At 39.0% G+C, this 27,905-nt stretch overlaps 2 non-coding genes and 1 pseudogene across 2 annotated transcripts; 1 reads left to right on the top strand and 2 right to left on the bottom strand.

The window, feature by feature from the left end:
• Nucleotides 1–718: 718 nt before the first annotated feature.
• Nucleotides 719–26,981, bottom strand: LOC148565485 (uncharacterized; annotated as a pseudogene).
• Nucleotides 10,194–10,301, top strand: LOC148565486 (small nucleolar RNA R71). Its single transcript, XR_015884324.1, has one exon. It is a non-coding gene; the product is annotated as a small nucleolar RNA R71 (small nucleolar RNA).
• LOC148565487 (small nucleolar RNA R71) lies at nucleotides 18,112–18,219 on the bottom strand. The gene has a single exon (XR_015884538.1). It is a non-coding gene; the product is annotated as a small nucleolar RNA R71 (small nucleolar RNA).
• Nucleotides 26,982–27,905: the final 924 nt, after the last annotated feature.

Raw genomic sequence — 27,905 nt, forward strand, 5'->3', positions numbered from 1 at the left:
ATCATGCTCAATGCAATTCAAAACATCAACCATTGGAAATAAAGAATCAAGCAAAACCGAGATTACAATTATAGAAGAGATATAACACTCAATGAACAAAATTAGTGGTTAAGATGTGTAACCACTCATTATAGCTCAAAAAACTCACAAGGTATTTGTTCTTTACTCTTCTATGTTCCAAAATAAAATTATTCAAGCAAGTTTAAAAACAATTTTCTCAATCAATTCAATAGAATGCCCTATAACAAAATTCTTGGAAATCCTTATCGTTTTCACCAAAATTATTTCCTATATGCATGTATGTTGTGATTTTCAAAATTTCCTAGTTCTTTTCTGAATTTTAAACAAGAAAAATGTAACATGAACAATTAGGATCAAAAGTAAACTAGGCATATGCTATTCACATCATCCAATCACAATCCATATCTATACTATATACCAAGCGAAACAAGCTCAAAACATATATATATATATATATACCGTAATTAAAATGCAATACTAAAGATAACTAGAAGCAGCTAATATATATACCAAAAGTACTAAACAGTAGTGCATAAGTCAAAGTACTACAAATATCCACAAAAAGCATAATAAAACTTAAAATAAACTAAATGACAAGTGTTGAGGAGAGAATGTTTACACCCAAAATATTGTAGATCCTCCCCCACACTTAAATCATGCACGGTCCTCCATGCTTAAAAGAATCAAACGGAGGGGGTCAACTTTGAGTAGCTCCACCGTCAGATGGTGGTAGGTGGTGATGACGCCGATAAACAATGATGGCTCAGGATGTCTCTATGGTGGTCTCAGCTGCCAACTCCTCAACTGCCTGGTCAGCTGTCTCTGCCGCTATCTCTACTATCTGCTCGGATCCAGCTGCCGGCTCCTCAACTCTCTGAATTGTAGACTCCTCAACTGTGGTCTCCGCCACTCTCTGCCCAGAGGGATGAACTGCTTGGCCAGCTTCAGCTACTGGCTCCTCTGGTGCTGGCTTCTCGGTCTCTGTCTCAGGCTCTGGTGTGTCTGAAGGAGGTGGCCCAGGGTCTTTACCCTCAAATTTTGCCACTATCCACTGGAAGCGGCGAGCGTTGCGGCGCTCGAAATGGTAGAGGAGCTGAATGATCTCCCGACCCAGCTCATAAGGTGTCTGAAGTCGGGGTGTGGGTGCGGGAGCCGTAGGAGGTGCTGTGGGCTCTGCTGCTAATGGTGGCTCAGAGGTCTTTCTCTTCTTCTGTGGTGGTCCCTCATAGTCGCCGTATGGCAGGAATGGTTGCTTGCTGATGAAGACATAGGTCCGGTCTGTTGGGCGTCTCTCTACTCCAGATAAAGCGGCTAATCTGGTGATCATCAATGGGAAGGGAATGTTGTATTTCTGCTGTTGGTTCAACTTCCACATCGAATCTCTGATAAGGGAAAGAACAAAGGTCCTCTTCTCCTCCAGAATAGCCCAAAGCAAGACCGCCACATGGACCCTAATTGCGTGACATGCGTGCTCGGTAGAATGTAGTCGGCAATGATCTGCTGCCAGATCCTTGCCTCAGGATTTAGATCAGTGCACGCAATGCTCAATGGGACTGAATTGTCTCCTGATGAGCGGATAATTTATACCCTTTTTGACATTATTTTTACATAGTTTTTAGTATGTTTTAGTCACTTTTTATTATATTTTTATTAATTTTTATTCAAAAATCACATTTCTGGACTATAAGTTTGTGTTTTTCTGTAATTTCAGGTAAATTCTGGCTGAAATTGAGGGACCTGAGCAAAAATCCGATTCAGAGGCTGAGAAAGGACTGCAGATGTTGTTGGATTCTGACCTCCCTGCACTCGAAATGGATTTTCTGGAGCTACAGAAGTTCAATTGATGCACTTTTAATTGCGTTGGAAAGTAGACATCTTGGGCTTTCCAGCAATATATAATAGTCCATACTTGGCTCGAGATTTGGTAGCGCAAATTGGCATTTAAACGCCAGCTCCTTACCCTTTTCTGGCGTTAAACGCCAGAACTGGCATAAAAGTTAGAGTTACACGCCCAAACTGGCACAAAAGCTAGAGTTCAATGCCAGGAATAGCCTATGCACGTGAAAGCTTCAGTGCTTAGCCCAATACACACCAAGTGGGCCCCGGAAGTGGATTTTTGTAATATCTATCTTAGCTTACTCATTTTCTGTAAACCTAGGTTACTAGTTGAGTATAAAAATGACTTTTAGAGATTTATTTTGTACCTCATGACATTTCACATCAGAATTTGTATTTTCTACGGCATGAGTCTCTAAACTCCATGGTTAGGGGTGAGGAGCTCTGTTGTGTCTCGATGGATTAATGCAATTACTACTGTTTTCCATTCAATCACGCTTGTTTCTATTCTAAGATATTCACTTGCACTTCAACATGATGAATGTGATGATCCATGACACTCATCACCATTCTCAACCTCTGAACGCGTGCCTGACAATCACTTCCGTTCTACCTTAGATTGAGTGTGTATCTCTTTGGTTCCTGGTTCACGAGTTTGATTGCCTCTCCTGACAACAGAGCATTCAAATCTGTGAGATTGAGTCTTCGTGGTATAAGCTAAAATCAATTGGCAGCATTCTTGAGATCCGAAAAGTCTAAACCTTGTCTGTGTTATTCCGAGTAGGATCTGGGAAAGGATGACTGTGACGAGCTTCAAACTCATGAATGTTGGGCATAGTGACAGTGTTCAAAAGGATCAATGGATCATATTCCAACACTAGTGAGAACTGACAGATGATTAGCCCTACGAAACCCGTAGCTGGACCATTTTCACTGAGAGGACGGATGGTAGCCATTGACAACGGTGATCCACCAACATACAGCTTGCCATGGAAGGAGCCTTGCGTGCATGAAGAAGAAGACAGTAGGAAAGCAGGGAATCAGAAGACAGAGCATCTCCAAAACCTCACCCTGTTCTCCATTACTGCATAACAAGTATCATTTAATTTATGTTCTGTTACTCATTCCAATTAAAACTAAGAATTATTGTTGATATCCTGACTAAGAGTTACAAGATAACTGATGAGCGGATAATTTATACGCTTTTTGCCATTGTTTTTACATAGTTTTCAGTATGATTTAGTTAGTTTTTAATATATTTTTATTAGTTTTTAAATAAAAATCATATTTCTGGACTTTACTATGAGTTTGTGTGTTTTTTTGTGATTTCAGGTACTTTCTGGCTGAAATTGAGGGACTTGAGCAAAAAATCAGATTCAGAGGCTGAAGAAGAACTGCAGATGCTGTTGGATTCTGACCTCCCTGCACTCAAAGTGAATTTTCTAGAGCTACAGAAGTCCAAATGGCGCACTCTCAATTGCGTTAGAAAGTAGACATCCAGGGCTTTCCAGAAATATATAAAGTCCATACGTTTCCCGAGTTTAGATGATGCAAACTGGCATTTAACGCCAGCTTTCTACCCTATTCTGGAGTTAAACACCAGAAACAGGTTGCAAAGCAGAGTTAAACGCCAGAAACAGGTTACTGGTGCGCAAAAATTGTGATTACACTTTGATTATGTAAAATTCATCGCTCTTTCTTTCTCTGGTAATGGCGCCAAAAACATGATGCCAATACCATGGTTCACAACTTCACACAACTAACCAGCAAGTGCACTGGGTCGTCCAAGTAATACCTTACGTGAGTAAGGGTCGAATCCCACGGAGATTGTTGGTATGAAGCAAGCTATGGTCACCTTGTAAATCTCAGTTAGGCGGATATAAAATAGTGATGGAGTTTTCGAAATTAAATAATAAAAGAGGGATAGAAATACTTATGTAATTCATTGGTGAGAATTTCAGATAAGCGAATAGAGATGCTTTCGTTCCTCTGAACCTCTGCTTTCCTGCTATCTTCATCCAATCAGTCTTACTCCTTTCCATGGCTGGCTTTATGTGATACATCACCACTGTCAATGGCTACTTTCGGTCATCTCTCGGGAAAATGATCCAATGCCCTGTCACGGCACGGCTAATCGTCTGGAGGCATCACCCTTGTCAATGGCTTCATCTTATCCTCTCAGTGAAAATGGTCAACGCACCCTGTCACGGCACGGCTATTCATCTGTCGGTTCTCGATCATGCTGGAATAGGATTTACTATCCTTTTGCGTCTGTCACTAACGCCCTGCAATCGCGAGTTAGGAGCTCGTCACAGTCATTCATTCATTGAATCCTACTCGGAATACCACAGACAAGGTTTAGACTTTCCGGATTCTCTTGAATGCCGCCATCATTCTAGCTTACACCACGAAGATTCTGGTTAGGAGATCTAAGAGATACTCATTCAGTCGAAGGTAGAACGGTAGTGGTTGTCAGGCACGCGTTCATAGGGAATGATGATGATTGTCACGTTCATCACATTCAGTTTGAAGTTCGAATGAATATCTTGGAAGCGAAACAAGATGAATTGAATAGAAAACAGTAGTACTTTGCATTAATCTTTGAGGAACAGCAGAGCTCCACACCTTAATCTATGGAGTGTAGAAACTCTACCGTTAAAAATACATAAGTGAAGGTCCAGGCATGGCCGAATGGCCAACCCCCTAAAACGTGATCAATAGTCTCCTAAGATGAACAATGGATTAAAACTGAGACCAAAGATGGTCAAAAAGACGTCTAATACAATAGTGAAAGGTCCTATTTATAATAAACTAGCTACTAGGGTTTACATGAGTAAGTAATTGATGCATAAATCCACTTCCGGGGCCCACTTGGTGTGTGCTTGGGCTGAGCTTGAGTGTTGCACGTGTAGAGGTCCTTCTTGGAGTTGAACGCCAGTTTTTGTGCCAGTTTGGGCGTTCAACTCTGGTTTTGGCTCCTTTTCTGGCGCTGGACACCAGATTTGGGCAGAAAGCTGGCGTTGAACGCCAGTTTACGTCGTCTATTCTTGGCCAAAGTATGGACTATTATATATTGCTGGAGATCCCTGGATGTCTACTTTCCAACGCAATTGGAAGCGCACCATTTCAAGTTCTGTAGCTCCAGAAAATCCACTTTGAGTGCAGGGAGGTCAGAATCCAACAGCATCAGCAGTCCTTCTTCAACCTCTGAATCTGATTTCTGCTCAAGTCCCTCAATTTCAGCCAGAAAATACCTGAAATCACAGAAAAACACAAAAACTCATAGTAAAGTCCAGAAATGTGAATTTAACATAAAAACTAATGAAAACATCCCTAAAAGTAACTAGATCCTACTAAAAACAATGTCAAAAAGCGTATAAATTATCCGCTCATCACAACACCAAACTTAAATTGTTGCTTGTCCCCAAGCAACTGAAAATCAATTAGGATAAAAAGAAGAGAATATACTATAAATTCCAAACTATCAATGAAACGTAGCTTCAATCATATGAGCGGGACTTATAGCTTTTTGCCTCTTGAATAGTTTTGGCATCTCACTCTATCCATTGAGGTTCAGAATGATTGGCATCTATAGGAACTCAGGGTTCAGATAGTGTTATTGATTCTCCTAGTTCAATATGATGATTCTTGAACACAACTTCTTTATGAGTCTTGGCCGTGGCCCTAAGCACTTTGTTTTCCAGTATTACCACCGGATACATAAATGCCACAGACACATAATTGGGTGAACCCTTTCAGATTGTGACTTAGCTTTGCTAAAGTCCCCAATTAGAGGTGTCCAGGGTTCTTAAGCACACTTTTTTTTTTTGCTTTAGACCTTGACTTTAACCGCTCAGTCTCAAGTTTTCACTTGACACCTACACGCCACAAGCACATGGTTAGGGACAGCTTGGTTTAGCCGCTTAGACCAGGATTTTATTCCTTTAGGCCCTCCTATCCACTGATGCTCAAAGCCTTGGGATCCTTTTTATTTGCCCTTGCCTTTTGGTTTTAAGGGTTATTGGCTTTTTGCTCTTGCCTCTTGGTTTTAAGAGCTTTTGGCTTTTTCTGCTTGCTTTTTCTTTTTCTTTCTATTTTTTTTCCCCTATTTTTTTTTTCTGCAAGCTTTGCTCTTTGCTGCTTTTTCTTGCTTCAAGAATCATTTTTATGATTTTTTAGATTATCAAATAACATGTCTCCTAGTCATCATTCTTTCAAGAGCCAACATATTTAACATTCTTAAACAACAACTTCAAAAGACATATGCACTGTTCAAGCATACATTCAGAAAATAAGAAGCATTGTCACCACATCAATATAATTAAGCTAAGTTCAAGGATAAATTTGAAACTCATGTACTTCTTGTTCTTTTTGAATTAAAACATTTTTTTCATTTAAGAGAGGTGATAGATTCATAGGACATTCATAACTTTAAGACATAGTTACTACTACTAATGATCATGTAATGAAGACACAAACATAGATAAGCACATAACATAGAAAACGAAAAACAGAAGAAATAAGAACAAGGAATGAATCCACCTTAGTGATGGTGGCGTTTCCTTCTTGAGGAACCAATGATGTCCTTGAGCTCTTCTATGTCTCTTCCTTGTCTTTGTTGCTCCTCCCTCATTACTTTTTGATCTTCTCTTATTTCATGAAGCATGATGGAGTGCTCTTGATGTTCCACCCTTAGTTGTCCCATATTGGAACTCAATTCTCCTAGGGAGGTATTGATTTGCTCCCAATAGTTTTGTGGAGGAAAGTGCATTTGAGGCATCTCCGGGATCTCATGGTGATGAGCTTCATACGCCTCTTGAGCTCCATGAATGGGCTCTCTTGCTTGCTCCATTTTTTTCTTAGTGATGGGCTTGTCCTCTTTAATGAGGATATCTCCCTCTATGTCAATCCCAGCCGAATTGCGTAGATGGAAAATGAGGTGAGGGAAGGCTAACCTTGCCATAGTGGAGGACTTGTCAGCCACCTTGTAGAGTTCTTGAGGTATAATCTCATGAACTTCTACCTCTTCTCCAATCATGATGCTATGGATCATGATGGCCCGGTCTATAGTAACTTCAGACCGGTTGCTAGTGGGAATGATTGAGCATTGAATGAACTCCAACCATCCTCTAGCTATAGGCTTGAGGTCCAATCTTCTTAGTTAAACTGGCTTGCCTTTGGAGTCAATCTTCCATTGAGCTCCTTCCACGCATATGTCCATAAGGACTTGGTCCAACCTTTGATTAAAGTTGACCCTTCTAGTGTAGGGGCGTTCATCTCCTTGCATCATGGGCAAGTTAAACGCCAACCTCACATTCTCCGGACTAAAATCTAAGTATTTCCCCCGAACCATTGTAACATAGTTCTTTGGATCCGGGTTCTTACTTTGATCATGGTTCTTGGTGATCCATGCATTGGCATAGAACTCTTGAACCATTAGGATGCCGACTTGTTGGATGGGATTTGTTAGAACTTCCCAACCTCTTCTTTGAATTTCATGTCGGATCTCCGGATACTCATTTCTTTTGAGTTTGAAAGGGATCTCAGGGATCACCTTCTTCTTGGCCACAACATCATAGAAGTGGTCTTGATGGGCTTTGGAGATGAACCTTTCCATCTCCCATGACTCGGATGTGGAAGCTTTTGTCTTTCCTTTCCCCTTTCTAGAGGATTCTCCGGTCTTAGGTGCTATCAATGGTAATGGAAAAACAAAAAGCTTATGCTTTTACCACACCAAACTTAGAATTTTGCTCGCCCTCGAGCAATAAAAGAAAGAATAAATGAGGAAGAAGAAGAAATGGAGGAGAGGGAGAAGGGAAGGTGTTTCGGCCAAGAAGGGTGTAGAGGGGTGTGTTGTGTGAATTTGATGAAGAATGGAGGGCTTTATATAGGGAAGGGAGGGGGGGAAAGGTTTTGGCCATATGGGTGGGTTTGGGTGGGAAATTGGTTTTGAATTTTGAAGGTAGGTGGGGTTTATGAGGTAGGTTTATGGGGAAGAGTGGATGGATGTGAGTGGTGAAGAGGTGATGGGGAAGAGAGATTGAGGTGATTGGTGAAGGGTTTTTGGGGAAGAGTGTTTATGGGGTTGTGTGAAAGAGAGTGGTGAGAAGAAGTGAGTGGAGGTATGTGGGGATCCTGTGGGGTCCACAGATCCTGAGGTGATCCTGTGGGGTCCACAGATCCTGAGATGATCCTGTGGGGTCTACAGATCCTGGGGTGTCAAGGATTTGCATCCCTGCACCAATTAGGCATGTAAAATGCCTTTGCACACAACTCTGGGCATTCAGCGCCAGGTTGGTGCCCATTTTGGGCGTTCAACGCCCATTTGTTGCCATTTTTGGCGTTGAACGCCAGAACCATGCTTGTTCTGGGCGTTCAGCGTCAGAATGCTGCCCATTTTGGGCGCTCAGCGCCAGAACCATGCTCTGTTCTGGCGTTGAACACCAGGCAGATGCTCCTCCAGGGTGTGATTTTTCTTTTGCTGTTTTTGATTCTGTTTTCAATTTTTATATTTATTTTGTGACTCCACATGATCATGAACCTAATAAAACATGAAAAACAAAAACAAAATTAGATAAATAAACATTGGGTTGCCTCCCAACAAGCGCTTCTTTAATGTCAATAGCTTGACAGTGGGCTCTCATGGAGCCTCACAGATGTGCAGAGCTTTGTTGAGACTCTCCAACACCAAACTTAGAGTTTGGATATGGGAGTTCAACACCAAACTTAGAGTTTGGTTGTGGCCTCCCAACACCAAACTTAGAGTTTGACTGTAGGAGCTTTGTTTGACTCTGCTTTGAGAGAAGCTTTTCATGCTTCCTCTCCATGGTTGCAGAGGGAGATCCTTGAGTTTTAAACACAAGGGAGTCCTCATTCCATTGAAGGACTAGTTCACCTCTGTCAACATCAATCACAGCTCTTGCTATGGCCAGGAAAGGTCTTCCTAGGATGATGGATTCATCCTCTTCCTTTCCAGTATCCAGGACTATGAAATCAGCAGGGATGTAAAGGCCTTCAACCTTTACTAACACGTCCCCTACTTGTCCATATGCCTGTTTTCTTGAATTGTCTGCCATCTCTAATGAGATTTTAGCAGCTTGCACCCCATAGATTCCCAGTTTCTCTATTACAGAGAGGGGCATGAGGTTTATTCCAGAACCAAGGTCACACAGAGCCTTGAAGATCATGGTGCCTATGGTACAAGGTATTATGAACTTCCCAAGATCCTGTCTCTTCTGAGGCAATGTCAGTTGATCCAGGTCACTAAGTTCATTGATGAACAAGGGAGGTTCAACTTCCCAAGTATCAATGCCAAATAATTTGGCATTTAGCTTCATGATTGCACCAAGAAACTTGGTAGTTTGCTCTTCAGTAACATCCTCATTCTCTTCAGAAGAGGAATACTCATCAGAGCTCATGAAGGGCATAAGGAGGTTCAATGGAATCTCTATGGTCTCTAGATGAGCCTCAGAGTCCTTTGGTTCCTCAGAGGGAAGCTCCTTATTGATCACTGGACGTCCCAGGAGGTCTTCCTCCTTGGGATTCACGTCCTCCTCTCCCTCATTGGGTTCGGCCATTTTGCTTATGTCAATGGCCTTGCACTCTCCTTTTGGATTCTCTTCTGTATTGCTTGGGAGAGTACTGGGAGGGATTTCAATGATCCTTTTACTCAGCTGGCCCACTTGTGCTTCCAAATTTCTAATGGAAGACCTTGTTTCATTCATGAAACTTACAGTGGCCTTAGATAGATCAGAGACTAAGTTTGCTAAATTAGAAGTATTTTGTTCAGAGTTCTCTGTCTGTTGCTGAGTGGATGATGGAAAAGGTTTATTATTGTTAAACCTGTTTCTTCTACCATTATTAAAGCCTTGTTGAGGCTTTTGATCCTTCCATGAGAAATTTGGATGATTTCTCCATGATGGGTTATAGGTGTTTCCATAAGGTTCACCTAAGTAATTCACCTCTGCCATTGCAGGGTTTTCAGGATCATAAGCTTCTTCTGCATAAGAAGCCTCTTGAGTACTGTTGGATGCAGATTGCATTCCATTCAGACTCTGAAAAATCATATTGACTTGTTGAGTCAATATTTTGTTCTGAGCCAATATGGCATTCAGAGTATCAACTTCAAGAACTCCCTTCTTCATAGGCGTCCCATTACTCACAGGATTCCTCTCAGAAGTATACATGAACTGGTTATTAGCAACCATGTCAATGAGTTCTTGAGCTTCTGCAGGCGTTTTCTTTAGGTGAATGGATCCACCTGCAGAAGTATCCAATGACATCTTTGATAGCTCAGATAAACCATCATAGAATATATCCAAGATGGTCCATTCTGAAAGCATGTCAGAAGGACACTTTTTGGTCAACCGTTTGTATCTTTCCCAAGCTTCATAGAGGGATTCACCATCTTTTTGTCTGAAGGTCTGAACATCCACTCTAAGCTTGCTCAGCTTTTGAGGAGGAAAGAACTTGGCTAAGAAAGCCGTGACCAGCTTATCCCAAGAGTTCAGGCTATCTCTGGGTTGAGAGTCCAACCACACTCTAGCTCTGTCTCTTACAGCAAAAGGGAAAAGCATGAGCCTGTAGACTTCAGGATCTACTCCATTAGTCTTAACAGTATCACATATCTGCAAGAATTCAGTTAAGAACTGAAAAGGATCTTCAGATGGAAGTCCCTGAAACTTGCAGTTCTGCTGCATCAGAGAAACTAATTGAGGTTTCAGCTCAAAGTTGTTTGCTCCAATGGCAGGAATGGAGATGCTTCTTCCATGTAAATTGGAATTAGGTGCAGTAAAGTCACCAAGCATTCTCCTTGCATTATTATTATTTTCGGCTACCATCTCCTCTTCCTGTTCGAAAATTTCTGAAAGGTTATCTCTGGATTGTTGTATTTTAGCTTCTCTTAGTTTTCTCTTCAGAGTCCTTTCAGGTTCTGGATCTGCATCAACAAGAATATTCTTGTCCTTGCTCCTGCTCATATGACAAAGAAGAGGGCACAGAAATAATAATAATAATAATATGGATCCTTTATACCATAGTATAGAGGTCCTTGTGTTAGTAGAAGAAAAGAAGAAAAAATCTGAACTCAGAGAAAGAGAGGGTTCGGATTTTTGGTGGTGTGAGGAAGAGATGTTAGTAGATGAATAAATAAATAGAATGGGATGAGAGAGAAGGAATTTTCGAAAATAATTTTTGAAAAAGAGTTAGTGATTTTTGAAAATAGTTTTTTTTTTTTGAAAAATGTTAGTAATTTTTGAAAATTTTAAAAATTAAAATAATTAGTTAATTAAAAAGAGATTTTTGAAAAAGAGGAAAGATATTTTCGAAAATTAGAGAGAGAGAGTTAGTTAGGTGGTTTTGAAAAAGATAAGAAACAAACAAAAAGTTAGTTAGTTAGTTGAAACAAATTTTGAAAGGATGAGAGGTTAGGAAGTTAGAAAAGATATTTTGAAATCATATTTTTTTGAAAAAGATAAGATAAGAAGATATTTTTGAAAAGATATGATAGAAATTAGTTTTTGAAAAAGATTTGATTTTTAAAATCACAATTAATGACTTGATTCACAAGAAATCACAAGATATGATTCTAGAACTTAAAGTTTGAATCTTTCTTAACAAGCAAGTAACAAACTTGAAATTTTTGAATCAAAACATTAATTGTTGATGTTATTTTCAAAAATATGATGTAAAATTAAGAAAAAGATTTTTGAAAAATATTTTTTTGGAATTTTCGAAAATAACTGAGAAATTTGAAAAAGATTTGATTTTTGAAAAAGATTTTGAAAAAGATAAGATTTTCAAATTGAAAATTTGATTTGACTCATAAGAAACAACTTGATTTTAAAAATTTTTTGAAAAAGTCAACTCAAATTTTCAAATTTGATGAGAGAAAAAGGGAAATATATTTTTTTTTATTTTTGAATTTTTATGATGCAAGAGAAAAATTAAAACATCATTTTCTTGTTTTTCTCTTTTATTTTTGAATCAAAACAAGGAATGCATGCAAGAATGCTATGAATGTCAAGATGAACACCAAGAACACTATGAATGTCAAGATGAACATCAAGAACATAATTTTGAAAAATTTTTAATGCAAGGAAAACATGCAAGACACCAAACTTAGAATTCTTTAATGCTTAGACACTAAGAATTCAAGAATGCATATGAAAAACAAGAAAAGACACAAAACATGCAAATGCAAAGATCAAACAAGAAGACTTACCAAGAACAACTTGAAGATCATGAAGAACACTATGAATGCATGAGAATTTTCGAAAAATGCAAAATGCACATGCAATTGACACCAAACTTATAACATGACTCAAGACTCAAACAAGAAACAGAAAAATATTTTTGATTTTTATGATTTTCTAATTTTTTTTGGATTTTTCGAAAATTAATTGAAAAGGAAAATAAGGATTCCAAAATTTTTAATATGAATTCCAGGAATCTTGCATTCTTAGTCTAAAGCTTCAGTCCAGGAATTAGACATGGCTCACTAGGCAGCCAAGCTTTCAATGAAAGCTCCGGTCCAAAACACTAGACATGGCCAATGGCCAGCCAAGCTTCAGCAAACATATGAGTGTAATTCATTCAATTTTAATCCAAAACCTCAGTCCAAAAGAATTTAGACATGGCTTTACAGCCAGCCAGGCTTTAGCATGCTTCATGAAACAATAGAATTCATTTTTAAAAATTCTGAAGGAGAATATATTTTTGAAAACATTTTTTTTTCGAAAACAAAGGAGAAAGTTTTGAAATATTTTTGAAAACTTTTTGAAAAGAAAATAAAAAGAAAGTTACCTAATCTGAGCAACAAGATGAACCGTCAGTTGTCCAAACTCGAACAATCCCCGGCAACGGCGCCAAAAACTTGGTGCGCAGAAATTGTGATTACACTTTGATTATGTAAAATTCATCGCTCTTTCTTTCTCTAGTAATGGCGCCAAAAACATGATGCCAATACCATGGTTCACAACTTCGCACAACTAACCAGCAAGTGCACTGGGTCGTCCAAGTAATACCTTACGTGAGTAAGGGTCGAATCCCACGGAGATTGTTGGTATGAAGCAAGCTATGGTCACCTTGTAAATCTCAGTCAGGCGGATATAAAATAGTGATGGAGTTTTCGAAATTAAATAATAAAAGAGGGATAGAAATACTTATGTAATTCATTGGTGAGAATTTCAGATAAGCGAATAGAGATGCTTTCGTTCCTCTGAACCTCTGCTTTCCTGCTATCTTCATCCAATCAGTCTTACTCCTTTCCATGGCTGGCTTTATGTGATACATCACCACTGTCAATGGCTACTTTCGGTCATCTCTCGGGAAAATGATCCAATGCCCTGTCACGGCACGGCTAATCGTCTGGAGGCATCACCCTTGTCAATGGCTTCATCTTATCCTCTCAGTGAAAATGGTCAACGCACCCTGTCACGGCACGGCTATTCATCTGTCGGTTCTCGATCATGCTGGAATAGGATTTACTATCCTTTTGCGTCTGTCACTAACGCCCTGCAATCGCGAGTTAGGAGCTCGTCACAGTCATTCATTCATTGAATCCTACTCGGAATACCACAGACAAGGTTTAGACTTTCCGGATTCTCTTGAATGCCGCCATCATTCTAGCTTACACCACGAAGATTCTGGTTAGGAGATCTAAGAGATACTCATTCAGTCGAAGGTAGAACGGAAGTGGTTGTCAGGCACGCGTTAATAGGGAATGATGATGATTGTCACGTTCATCACATTCAGTTTGAAGTACGAATGAATATCTTGGAAGCAAAACAAGATGAATTGAATAGAAAACAGTAGTACTTTGCATTAATCTTTGAGGAACAGCAGAGCTCCACACCTTAATCTATGGAGTGTAGAAACTCTACCATTAAAAATACATAAGTGAAGGTCCAGGCATGGCCGAATGGCCAGCCCCCTAAAACGTGATCAATAGTCTCCTAAGATGAACAATGGATTAAAACTGAGACCAAAGATGGTCAAAAAGACGTCTAATACAATAGTGAAAGGTCCTATTTATAATAAACTAGCTACTAGGGTTTACATGAGTAAGTAATTGATGCATAAATCCACTTCCGGGGCCCACTTGGTGTGTTCTTGGGCTGAGCTTGAGTGTTGCACGTGTAGAGGTCCTTCTTGGAGTTGAATGCCAGTTTTTGTGCCAGTTTGGGCGTTCAACTCTGGTTTTGGCTCCTTTTCTGGCGCTGGATGCCAGATTTGGGCAGAAAGCTGGCGTTGAACGCCAGTTTACGTCATCTATTCTTGGCCAAAGTATGGACTATTATATATTGCTGGAAAGCCCTGGATGTCTACTTTCCAACGCAATTGGAATCGCGCCATTTCGAGTTCTGTAGCTCCAGAAAATCCACTTTGAGTGCAGGGAGGTCAGAATCCAACAGCATCAGCAGTCCTTCTTCAACCTCTGAATCTGATTTCTGCTCAAGTCCCTCAATTTCAGCCAGAAAATATCTAAAATCACAGAAAAACACAAAAACTCATAGTAAAGTCCAGAAATGTGAATTTAACATAAAAACTAATGAAAACATCCCTAAAAGTAACTAGATCCTACTAAAAACATACTAAAAACAATGTCAAAAAGCGTATAAATTATCCGCTCATCAGTTACAAACTGGCGTTTAACTCCAAGGAAGACCTCTACACGTAAAAGCTTCAATGCTCAGCCCAAGCACACACCAAGTGGGCCCGGAAGTGGATTTCGACATCATTTACTTATCTCTATAAACCCTAGTAACTAGTTTAGTATAAATAGAACATTTTACTATTGTTTTTATCATCTTTGGACATCTTTTGATCATCTTTGGACATTTAGTCCCTAGACCTTTGGGGCTGGCCATTCGGCCATGCCTAGACCTTGTTCTTATGTATTTTCAATGGTAGAGTTTCTACACACCATAGATTAAGGTGTGGAGCTCTGCTGTTCCTCATGAATTAACGCAAAGTACTATTGTTTTTCTATTCAATTCAAGCCTATTTCTTCTCTAAGATATTCATTCGCACACAAGAATATGATGAATGTGATGATTATGTGACGCTCATCATCATTCTCACTTATGAACGCGTGCCTGACAAACACTTCCGTTCTACATGCAAACAAGCTTGAATGCATATCTCTTAGCCTCCTGATCTATGATCAGAGTCTTCGTGGTATAGGCTAGAATTATTGGCGGCCATTCTTGAGATCTGGAAAGTCTAAACCTTGTTTGTGATATTCCGAGTAGGATCTGGGAAGGGATGGCTGTGACGAGCTTCAAACTCGCGAGTGTTGGGCGTAGTGACAGACGCAAAAGGATTAATGAATCCTATTCCAGTATGATCGAGAACCGACAGATGATTAGCCATGCAGTGACAGCGCATTTTGGACCATTTTCACTGAGGGGACGGGATGTACCCATTGACAACGGTGATGCCCTACATAATGCTTGCAATGGAAAGGAGTAGGAATGATTGGATGAAGATAGTAGGAAAGCAGAGGTTCAGAAGGAACAAAAGCATCTCCATACGCTTATCTGAAATTCTCACCAATGAATTACATAAGTATTTCTATCCTATTTTATATTTTAATTATATTTTAATTATCAAATCTCCATAACCAACTGAATCTGCCTGACTGAGATTTACAAGGTGACCATAGCTTGCTTCAAGCCGACAATCTCCGTGGAATCGACCCTTACTCACGTAAGGTTTATTACTTGGACGACCCAGTGCACTTGCTCGTTAGTTGTGCGAAGTTGTGACAAAGAATTAAGATTATGAACGTGCATATAAAGTTTTTGATACCGTTACCAAGGAATGAACGATCACGATTTTGCATACCAAGTTTTTGGCGTCGTTGCCGGGGATTGTTCGAGTTTGGACAACTGACGGTTCATCTTGTTGCTCAGATTACGTAATTTTATTTTAATTTTAAGTTTTTTTTATTCTTTTTATTTTCGAAAAATTTTCAAAAAATTTTTAAAAATAAATTATTCTATGGCTTTAGAATTTTTAAGAATTAATTCTAGAGTTTCAAGATAACATGTTGATGCCTGGCTGGCTGTAAAGCCATGTCTAAATTCTTTTGGACTGAGGCTTCCTCTTCACATGCTTGAACTATGTATGCTGAAGCTTGGCTGGCCATTGGCCATATCTAGTGTTTTGGACCGGAGCTTTCGCTGAAAGCTTGGCTGGCTAGTAAGCCATGTCTAATTCCTGGACTGGAGCTTTAGACTAACATTGCATGATTCCTGGAATTCTCATTAGAAATTTTGAAATCCTTATTTTTCTTTTTCCAATTAATTTTCGAAAAATTACAAAAAAATTTTAATAAAATCATAAAAACCAAAAAAAATTTGATGTTTCTTGTTTGAGTCTTGTGTCAATTTTTAAGTTTGGTGTCCATTGTATGTTTGTAATTTTTTCTTAATTTTCAAAAATTTATCATATGTTCTTCATGATCTTCAAGTTGTTCTTGATGATCTTCTTTGTTTGATCTTTGCATTTTTTTATTGTACATCTTTTCTCATTTTTCGTATGCATTTTCAATTTGTTAGTGTCTAAACATTGAAAATTTCTAAGTTTGGTGTCTTGCATGTATTTCTTTTCTTAAAAATTTTCAAAAACATGTTCTTGATGTTCATCTTGAAATTCAAAGTGTTCTTGGTGTTCATCTTGATATTCATAGTGTTCTTGCATGCATCATTTGTTTTGATCCAAAATTTTCATGCATTGAGTATTTTTGATATTTTTCTCTCTCATCATTAAAATTCAAAAATAAAAAAAAATATCTTTTCCTTATTCATTCATAAATTTTCGAAAATTTGAGTTGACTTTTTCAAAACTTTTTAAAATTTAATTATTTCTTATGAGTCAAGTCAAATTTTCAATTTAAAAACCTTATCTTTTTCAAATCTTTTTCAAAAATCAAATCTTTTTCATTTTTCTTTCATAATTTTCGAAAATTTCAAATTGATTTTCAAAAATATTTTTCTTATTTTGTTTCATAATTTCAAAATCTTTACTAACAATTAATGTGATTGATTCAAAAATTTTAAGTTTGTTACTTGCCTAGTAAGAAAGGTTCAATCTTTAAAATTTAAAATCATATCCTTTTGTTTCTTGTTAGTCAAGTAATCAACTTTAATTTTTCAAAATCAAATCTTTTTAAATTTCTTTTTCAAGTCTTTTTCAAAATAAATTTCAATCACATCTTTTTCAAAATCAATTTCAAAACCTTTTCTAACTTCCTATCTCTTCAAATCTTTTTCAATTAACTAATTGACTTTTTGTTTGTTTTAAAATTCTTATCTTTTTCAAAACCACCTAACTAATTATCTCTCTCTAATTTTCGAAAATCACCTTCCTCTTTTTCAAAATTCCTTTTTAATTAACTAATTGTTTTAAATTTTAATTTAATTTAATTTTATTTTTCTTTTTAAAATTTTCGAATTATAAATGATTTTAAATTAAAAAAAACAAAAATAATTTTATTTTATTTTATTTAATTTTTGAATTCTTCCCTCTCTCATCTCCTTCTAATTATTTATTTATTTACTATCACTTCTCTTCATCTCAAAATTCGAACCCTCTTTTCCTCTTGGTGTTCGAATTTCTCTTCTTCTATTCTTTTCTTCTTCTACTCACATAAAAGAATCTCTATACTGTGACATAGAGGATTCCTCTTCTTTTCTGTTCTCTTCTTTTTCACATGAGCAGGAGCAAGGATAAGAACATTCTTGTTGAAGCTGATCTGGAACCTGAAAGGACTTGAAGAGGAAGCTAAGAGAAGCTAAAACACAACACTCTGAAAAGGACTTTACTGAAATTTTCGAAAAAGTTGAGATGGCCGAAACCAATAACAATGGTGGAGATGCAAGGAAGATGCTTGGTGACTTTACTGCACCAAATTCCAACTTACATGGAAGAAGCATCTCAATCCCTGCAATTGGAGCAAACAATTTTGAGCTAAAGCCTCAATTAGTTTCTCTGATGCAACAGAATTGCAAGTTTCATGGACTTCCAACAGAATATCCTTTTCAGTTCTTAACTGAATTCTTGCAGATCTGTGATACTGTTAAGACCAATGGGGTTGATCCCGAGGTCTACAGGCTTATGCTTTTCCCGTTTGCTGTAAGAGACAGAGCTAGAATATGGTTAGACTCTCAACCTAAAGATAGCCTGAACTCTTGGGATAAGCTGGTCACGGCTTTCTTAGCCAAGTTCTTTCCTCCTCAAAAGCTTATCAAGCTTAGAGTGGATGTTCAAACCTTCAGACAAAAAGAAGGTGAATCCCTCTATGAAGCTTGGGAGAGATACAAGCAACTGACCAAAAAGTGTCCTTCTGACATGCTTTCAGAATGGACCATCCTGGATATATTCTATGATGGTCTGTCTGAATTATCAAAGATGTCATTGGACCATTCTGCAGGTGGATCCATTCACCTAAAGAAAACGCCTGGAGAAGCTCAGGAACTCATTGACATGGTTGTAAATAACCAGTTCATGTACACTTTTGAAAGGAATCCTGTGAGTAATGGGACGCCTTAGAGGAAGGGATTTCTTAAAATTGATGCTCTGAATGCCATATTGGCTCAGAACAAAATATTGACTCAGCAAGTCAATATGATTTCTCAGAGTCTGAATGGATTGCAAGCTACATCCAACAGTACTAAAAAGGCATCTTCTGAAGAAGAAGCTTATGATCCTGAGAACCCTGCAATAGCAGAGGTGAATTATATGGGTGAACCCTATGGAAACACCTATAATCCCTCGTGGAGAAATCATCCAAATTTCTCATGGAAGGATCAACAAAAGCCTCAACAAGGCTTTAATAATGGTGGAAGAAACAGGTTTAGCAATAGCAAGCCTTTTCCATCATCCACTCAGCAACAGACAGAGAATTCTGAGCAGAATCCATCTAGCTTAGCAAATATAGTCTCTGATCTATCTAAGGCCACTCTAAGTTTTATGAATAAAACAAGGTCTTCCATTAGAAATTTGGAGGCACAAGTGGGCCAGCTGAGTAAAAGATTCATTGAAACTCCTTCTAGTACTTTCCCAAGCAATACAGAAGAGAATCCAAAAAGAGTGCAAGGCCATAACCTTACTTGATGTGGCCGAACCCAGAGAAGAGGAGGAGGACGTAAATCCCAATGAGGAAGACCTCATGGGAGGTCCTCTAAACACTAAGGATTCCTCAATGAGGACCTGAAGAAATCTGAGGCTCATACAGAGACCATAGAGATTCCATTCAACTTGCTTCTGCCCTTCATGAGCTCTGATGAGTATTCTTCCTCTAAAGAGGATGAAGACATTACTGAAGAGCAAGTTGCTAAGTACCTTGGTGCAATCATGAAGCTGAATGCCAAATTATTTGGTAATGAGACTTGGGAAGATGAACCTCCCTTGCTCACCAATGAACTAAATGCATTGGATAGGCAGAAATTATCTCAAAAGAAATAGGATCCTGGTAAATTCCTAATTCCCTGTAACATAGGCACCATGACCTTTGAGAAGGCTCTGTGTGACCTGGGGTCAGGCATTAATCTTATGCCACTCTCTGTAATGGAGAAACTTGGGATCTTTGAGGTGCAAGCTACCAGAATCTCATTAGAGATGGCAGACAACTCAAGAAAACAGGCTTATGGACTAGTAGAGGATGTGTTAGTAAAGGTTGAAGGCCTTTACATCCCTGCTGATTTCATAATCCTAGACATTGGGAAGGATGAGGATGAATCCATCATCCTTGGAAGACCATTCCTAGCCACAGCAAGAGCTGTGATTGATATGGACAGAAGAGAGTTGGTCCTTCAACTGAATGAGGACTACCTTGTATTTAAGACTCAAGGATCTCCTTCTGTAACCATGAAGAGGAAGCATGAAAAGCTTCTCTCATTGCAGAGTCAACTAAAGTCCCCACAGTCAAACTCTAACTTTGGTATTGGGAGGGCACAACCAAACTCTAAGTTTAGTGTTGAACCCCCATATTCAAACTCTAAGTTTGGTGTTGGGAGGTTCCAACAATGCTCTGAACATCTGTGAGGCTCCATGAGAGCTCACTGTCAAGCTATTGACATTAAAGAAGCGCTTGTTGGGAGGCAACCCAATGTTATTTAATTATATCTATTTTATTTTTATTGTTATTTTGTGTTTTATTAGGTTGATGATCATGTGAAGTCACAAGAACAACTGAAAAATTAAAAATAGAATAAAAAACAACAAAAGAAACAGCGCACCCTGGAGGAAGAGCACTCTGGCGTTTAAACGCCAGAAACAAGCATCTGTCTAGCGTTTAACGCCAAAAACAAGCACCAAGCTGGCGTTTAACGCTAGAAACAAGCATCAACTTGGCGTTAAACGCCAGGCAGCAGTCTGGCGTTAAATGCCAGTATTGCATACTAAGGGAGTTTTACACGCCTAATTGGAGCAGGGATGTTAAGTCTTTGACCCCACTGGATCTGTGGACCCCACTGGATCCCCACAGGATCCCCACCTACCCCACCTCTTCTTCTCTCCTCTTCACACCTTTTCATAACCCTCTTCCCCAAATACCCTTCACCAATCACCTCAATCACTATTCCCCATAGACCCCACCTACCTCCAAAATTCAAATTCTTTTCCCTCCCAAACCCAACCCTAATGGCCGAGCCCTAAACCTCTCCTCACTCCTATATAAACCCCTCATTCCTTCTTCATTTTCACACAACACAACCCTCTCTTCTTCCCCTTGGCCGAATACACACCTCTTGATGATAAGTCATCTTAGCCTAGTTTCACTAGCCTTTTTCTTTGTTTTTATTAGGTTTTATGCACTTTCTTGCATTCTAAGTAAGTAATTTGGAATGAAAATGCATGACTTCTTTGAATCAATCAACCACCATGTAATTGATGTTAAATCATGAGGTTTAAGCTAAATTTAATTGAATTTTAATGATTTATAAACCTTGTGAATTTGGTGATACTTTGATTGGTTGATTTGATTACTTGTAGGTGAAGAAAGAAGAAAATAAGAAAAGCATGGCATAAGGGACGTTCCAAAGGAAGCAAAAAGCATGCCCCAAAGGAAGAAAAAGCGTGGCAACGTTAAGGGAGAAGGAAAGCTAAGTTTGGGAAATGAACTGAGCTTCACAAGGAATGAAAGGAGAAGGCAAGGTACAAAGCTAAGTTCAAATAGTTAACTGAGCACTAAAGAAAGCAAGGAAATGGCATGAAGCTCAGTTCACTAAGTGAACTTTATCGGGGACCTCTCAAAATTAATTCAAGATGAAATTCCAAGGGATGAAGCCACCAAGATTCGAACCAAGGACCAAGGGGAGGCAAGGAACATTCCCCACAAAAGAAAATTATGAAGAATTAACCAAAATGTCTCCTCTAGGATTCGAACTTGGGAATCCTTTGAAACATAAGGGAGGAGCGCCACTCAGCTTGCAAGGAAAATGAACTAACATGCTTGGGCCAAGTTTCGAACTTGAGAACTCTTTGAGAAGCAAGGGAGGAGCGTCCAACCCTTCCAAGAAAAATAGCCTCCACTTGCTCCCTCTAGGATTCGAACTTGGGAATTATTGGAGACATAAGGAAGGAGCACCCACTCTTTCAAAGGAAATTGCTCCAAACTTCCTCCACCAGGATTTGAACCTGGGACCTTGGAGTGCAAAGCTAAGCGCTACACCATGGAAAGCTCAGTTGGTTTTTCCAACTGAGCACTACCTCCCCAAGCTCCCCACACTTTGACACGGCCAAGATGCCATGGAGCGCACAACTTTGACACACCTAGAGCTCAGTTCAAAATTCCAACTGAGCTCTAGTGTCAAGCATTCAACCAAGGCTGGGACACGCACCATACTTGACACGGGCAGCACACTTGAGTGCTCAGTTGGTTTCTCCAACTGAGCTTGCCCCTGGGAGGTGAAATATTCGGCTAAAAATTGAATTAAAACTCCAACTTATTTCATTTCTTCACCAAATCAAAAGCCCATCCAAATTCCAAAATCCAAGAATAGAAAGTGTATAAATAGGATCTAGTTTGATGTAATTAGGACCTCTAGACTCTACTTTGAATTTTCCTTTTACTTTCATTCTCATTTTGAGCTTTTATTTTTGAATTTAGATCTTAGAGAATTGGGAAGGAGAATTGATCTCTCTTCTTCCTTGTTCTTGCTTGAGCACTCTTTACTTTTCTTGCTTTGGATCTTGGGTGAAGAATTGAAGAACTTTTGTTTCAATCTCACCTTGAGATCCTGTTTTAATCTTCTGCATAAATGAATTTCAGTTTCTATTTACTGCTTCATTCTTCTACTCTTCTGCAATTTACTTCTGCAATTTAATTTCCTTTATTTCTTTTGCAATTGTTCTTGTTGGATCAAGGAAGGATTTGAGATCTAGACTTGTTGTCTAGTTTCTTCCGCTCCTGAGATCTTCAACCACTTTTAAATTGCTGCAAATTAAGCATTGCTCAATTTCTGTTTTTAAATTTTCTCAAGCATTTCTACTTTTCTGTTTAGATCTATTTCAATTCAATTACTCCTCTACTCTTCTGTTTATTGCAATTTATCTTTTCTTGTTTAAATTCTACAATCCTAATTCCCAATTCCTTTTATGATTCAAGCAATTTACATTTCTTGCACTTTAAGCTTCAGTTATTTACATTTCTTGCAATCTAAGTTTCTGCAATTTACTTTACTTGTTCTTTAAGATTCAGCACTTTTACTTTCCTGTTCTTTCATTTACTGCAATTTCCCCCTCTCCCTTTATATTTCAAGCAATTTAGTTTCTGTCAAATACAAACAACTCAACCAATACTTGATTCGCTTGACTAAATCAACCACTAAACTAAAATTGCTCAATCCCTCAATCCCTGTGGGATCGACCTCACTCATGTGAGTTATTATTACTTGATGCGACCCGGCACACTTGCCGGTGAGTTTTGTGTTGGATCGTTTTCCACACATCAAGTTTTTGGCGCCGTTGCCGGGGATTGAATTAGATTGACAATGATTAAGTGAAGTGGAGATCTAGATCAAGCACTTTTTATTTTCGGTTTTCTTTAATTTTTGACTAACACACTAACTGTTTGAATTTTTGCTTAATCCAACTAACATTTCATTTCAGCAATGAATTGAAGTGTTATTACCTTTCTGGTGTTGTGTGATTCTTATGCTTTGGTTGTATGTCAGGTACAAGGAAAATTATACCCACTTTTTGTGAACAAGACGAAAGAACCCTCAGAAGATTAAGAAGAGCTGAAAGAGGGAAAAACATTGTTGGAGAAGAGGAATTAGAAGAAGAGTTCCAAGATATGGAGGAACACTTAACAAATCCACCAAATGGAACAGAAGGGACAGCCAATAACAACAATAATCCACTACAGAGAAGAGTTTTAGCTTCCTACACATGTGCAGATCCTAGACATTGTGGGAGTAGCATTCTTACCCCAAATGTTAATGCAAATAACTTTGAACTAAAGCCACAACTCATCACCTTGGTTCAAAACAATTGTTCTTATGGAGGAGGACCACTTGAAGATCCTAACCAACACTTATCCACCTTCCTGAGGATTTGTGACACTGTCAAAACCAATGGTGTACACCCTGACAGTTACAAGCTACTGCTATTTCTATTTTCTCTCAGAGACAAAGCCACTCAATGGTTGGAATCCTTCCCAAGAGACAGCATCAACAATTGGGGTGATCTAGTAACCAAGTTCCTTGCCAAGTTTTACCCACCTTAAAGAGTTATTAGATTGAAGACTGAAGTGCAAACATTCACACAAATGGATGCTGAACCCTTGTACGAAGCACGGGAACGATACAAAGCTCTAATTAGGAAGCGTCCACCAGGAATGTTCAGTGAGTGGGACAGATTGCAGAATTTCTATGAAGGCTTGACACTGAAATCTCAAGAGGCTTTGGATTATTCAGCAGGAGGCTCTTTACAACTAATGAAAACGGCAGAGGAAGCCCAAAATCTCATTGATATGGTGGCCAACAATCAATATTTCTTTGCTCACCAAAGGCAATACCAACCATCACAAAGGAAAGGAGTGATGGAGTTGGAAGGAGTGGACTCAATCCTAGCTCAAAACAAAATGTTGCAGCAGCAAATTCAACAACAATTTGAGCAAATGGCCAAGAGGATTGATAGCCTCCAAGTTGCAGCAGTCAACACAAGCCAACCATCATCTACATGGGGACAAAATGAAGAAACTCAAGAGGAGCAACAACAAGAACAAGTCCAGTACATGCACAACCAAAATTCTGGGCCAAATGAAGTCTATGGTGATACTTACAACCCTTCATGGAAGAACCATCCCAACCTCAGATGGGGAGACAACCACAATCAAACTCAACAGCCATGGCAGAGAAACTCAAACCAAAATAATTGAAAAAACACAAACCAAAACAACCAACAGAATAATAGCCAAGTCACATACAGAAAATCACAAAACACCTACTCGAATTCTAACCATCATCCATCCAATAACCAAGCCTCAAGTCAAAACACTTACCCTCAACCCTCAATACCCCACAATCAACCAATCTCACAAGACTCTCAAAGGATTAACAACTTGGAGCTCTTAATGGAAAAGATGATGAAGCACCAAGAGATGACATTAAGGAACCAGGAAGCCTCCATGAAAAATATGGAAAGGCAAATTGGACAACTCTCCAAGAAAATTACCATTGAAAGGCCATCAAGCTCACTACCAAGTGACACCATTCCTAATCCAAAAGAGGAGTGCAAGGCAATACAACTAAGGAGTGGAAAGATCCTTGTGAAAAATGAAGAGGCAACCAAGAAGCCAAAGGAAAGTGATAAGAAACAAGCTGAAGAAGAGGCAACCAATGACAAGGAGGAGACAGCAAACAAGCAAACTTCAGAGCAGGCTCAAGAAAAGGAGGAACAGCCAAGAACTTCAAGAAAGGGAAAGGAAGTAATTGAAGAGCCAACCAAGGACCAAAGGCAGGGAGTGAACTTCACACCACCTTTGCCATATCCTCAAAGGTTCAACAAAGAGACTAAGGACCAACACTTCCCAAAATTTCTTGAAGTCTTTAAGAAGTTGGAGATCAATATTCCCTTAGCTGAAGCACTTGAGCAAATGCCCCTGTATGCAAAGTTCTTGAAGGAACTTATCAACAAGAAGAGGAGTTGGCAAGTTAATGAAACTGTACTGCTTACTGAGGAATGCAGAGCACTAATCCAGAAGGGACTTCCGCCCAAACTCGAGGACCCTGGGAGTTTCTTTCTACCCTGCGCCATTGGCAGTATGACCATCAACAAGGCGATGTGTGACTTAGGAGCTAGTATCAATCTAATGCCTGCCTCTCTAGTGAAAAAGCTAAGCATAAAAGAGGTGAAACCAGTATAAATGTCTCTAGAATTGGTGGATAAGTCAGTGATATGCCCTAGGAGTATGATTGAGAACCTTCTAGTCAAGGTAGACAGATTCATCTTCCCTGCAGATTTTGTGATCTTAGATTCAGATCAGGATGAGGGTGACTCCATTATACTGGGAAGACCGTTCTTGGCCACTGCTAGGGCCATCATAGACATAGAGCAAGGAGAATTAACCCTCAGGATGCATGATGAAAGTGTCACTCTGAGTGTGCTGCCAGAAACACAGATTAGTAATGGAAAGAAGGATGGTACGGAAATAGACAAAGAGAACCTGCAGTGGAAGGAGGGAATCAACAAGACAAACAACAACTGCCCTCCCAAGCAAGAGATAGATGATACAGCAGGTCAAAAAAAGAAAGAGACTGTGCAAAATAATGAAGAAGCTCAAGAGGACATTGTAGTATTGGCAACTAAGAAAAGAAATCTCAGGAGGAAGCCTGTTGTCAAAGAAGAATGGTCAACAAAAGGAGGGAAGAAAAACAAAAATAGAATCAAAAAGGGTTGGAAGAACAAAAAAATTCCAACAGATGGGCTCTCCAAAGGTGACAAAGTGCAATTAGTCTATCAACAACTGGGAGCAAGCCAATAGACTATTGATTACTATACTGTGAGCAAAATACTCTCACTAGAACATGCTGAAATAGAGCACCAAGGAACAAAGAAGAAGCTCACTATCAGAGGGGACAAGTTGAGGCACTACAGTCATCAACCACCATAAAAGAGGGGGTCAATGTCAAGCTAATGACAATAAAAGAGCGCTTCATGGGAGGCAACCCATGATTTATGATTCCTGCTTGCTTTTGAATTCAATAAAGTGTGATCACTTTTGCATGATTTTGAATTTTTCTAGACATCCTTGATAGATGCATACACTGCTTTGAAATACATGCCAGACTTCTAAGTTTGGTGTGCTTGACAGCACACAAAAGTTAACATTTCAAGCATTCTTAGATCATATGCTTAGTCACTTTGGTGAAGTATATGACCAAACATTAAGTTTGGTGTCTGCATGTGTACGAATTCTGAAAAAAAAATCAACTTTTGTTCAGAAAATCAAAATCATGCAAAGATGGATCGTGCATTGTTTTGTTTTAGAAATTTATGCTAAGAGAAAAATTGGCACTTATGGTGAAAGTATCAATTGTGACAAGTGTTTATTATAATCACTGAGCAAGAAACAAGTTTGATGTTCACCAAAATCTTGGTTCAGGGACATAATTGATCTTTCACAACTAAGGACCATAATATAACATGAAAGCATTCACCATTTGACCACCATACTTTAAATAAGTTCTGAAGCATTTCATTTTGATTTAATTAGAAAAGAAGGTTTGAGGAAAAGACAAGAGGAAGGAACGGTTATGACAAGTCAAGAGAAGGATCACATGTGCCTAGAGAGGTGTGCCAATCTTGGAAAGTAAAATCTGCATGCATGCACCATTGGACACTGAAAAAGCATGCAGCCAATAGGAAGAGAATCCTCGTCAAGCTTCAACAATACATGCAGGCCATTCATTTCATGAGTTTCTATACTATTCAACTCAATCCTCACCCTTCATTATCATAACCGAATCCACTCCTCTCTTGTGATCTTGTTGGGAAACTTGGAAACCTTGTCCATAAATAGCCTCCAACACATCATAAAGAACACTTTCATACAAGCCACTCTCACTCAAAGCACACGATTTCTTCATTTTCTTCACAACAAGACCGAACATCACTCCAAACACAACCCTACTTATCTCTTATCTACATATTCAATGGCTCCTTCAAGTTCAAGAAGAAGATCAGGAAAAGAACCAATGGTGACAGAGCCTCCATCCTATGACACAAAGAGGTTCAAATCCCAATTTCATGAAGCAAGATACAATAGACTCATGAAAACAAAGATTTTCATTCCTGAAATGGGGTTCGAACTAAGGGAGGGAGAATACCCCATTATGCGACAAATCACCAAGGAAAGAAGATGGGATCTTCTGTGCCGTCCTCTCACTGATATTAGTGCTGTGATGATAAGGGAGTTTTACGCCAATGCGGTTAAGAAGAACGAAGACAGCCCATCATACAAAAGTTATGTCAGAGGTGTTGAAGTGGACTTTAGTCCACCATCAATCACAAGAGCTCTAAAGTTGAGAACCATAACTTATGATGAGCTTAGCTATGAAGACAGACTGCGTGGTGATAATGATCCTGATGAAATATTGGAGGGGTTATGTATTAAAGGAAGAGACTGGGAAAGAGACTCACAGGGAACCCCGAGTTGTCTGAAGAGACTTGATCTCAGACCTGAGGCAAAGGGGTGGTATGAGGTAGTAAGGGGATCAATACTCCCCACTGCGAATACCTCATCAGTCATAATCAAGAGAGCTCTCCTGACATACTGCATCCTACATGGTGGGGAAATCGACCTTGCCCAACTCATAGCAGATAGTATCCAGGAGATGGCTGAAGACACAAACAAATCGGGTAGGCTTGGGCACCCAAGCACGATCCTGAGATTGTGTAACAAAGCTGGAGTGCTCTTCGAGGATGAAGATACAAAGAATGTGAAAGGAACCAGAGGAATTATAAAGAGAAAAATGGAAGGCCTTAATGAAGAGGAAGAGGAAGATCAAGAAGAAGAAAGAACTCACAGAAGAAGA

The sequence above is a fragment of the Arachis ipaensis genome, chromosome B5 (genome assembly GCF_059453495.1).
Source record: "Arachis ipaensis isolate K30076 ecotype BB chromosome B5, ASM5945349v1, whole genome shotgun sequence".
NCBI classification, from domain to species: Eukaryota; Viridiplantae; Streptophyta; class Magnoliopsida; order Fabales; family Fabaceae; genus Arachis; species Arachis ipaensis.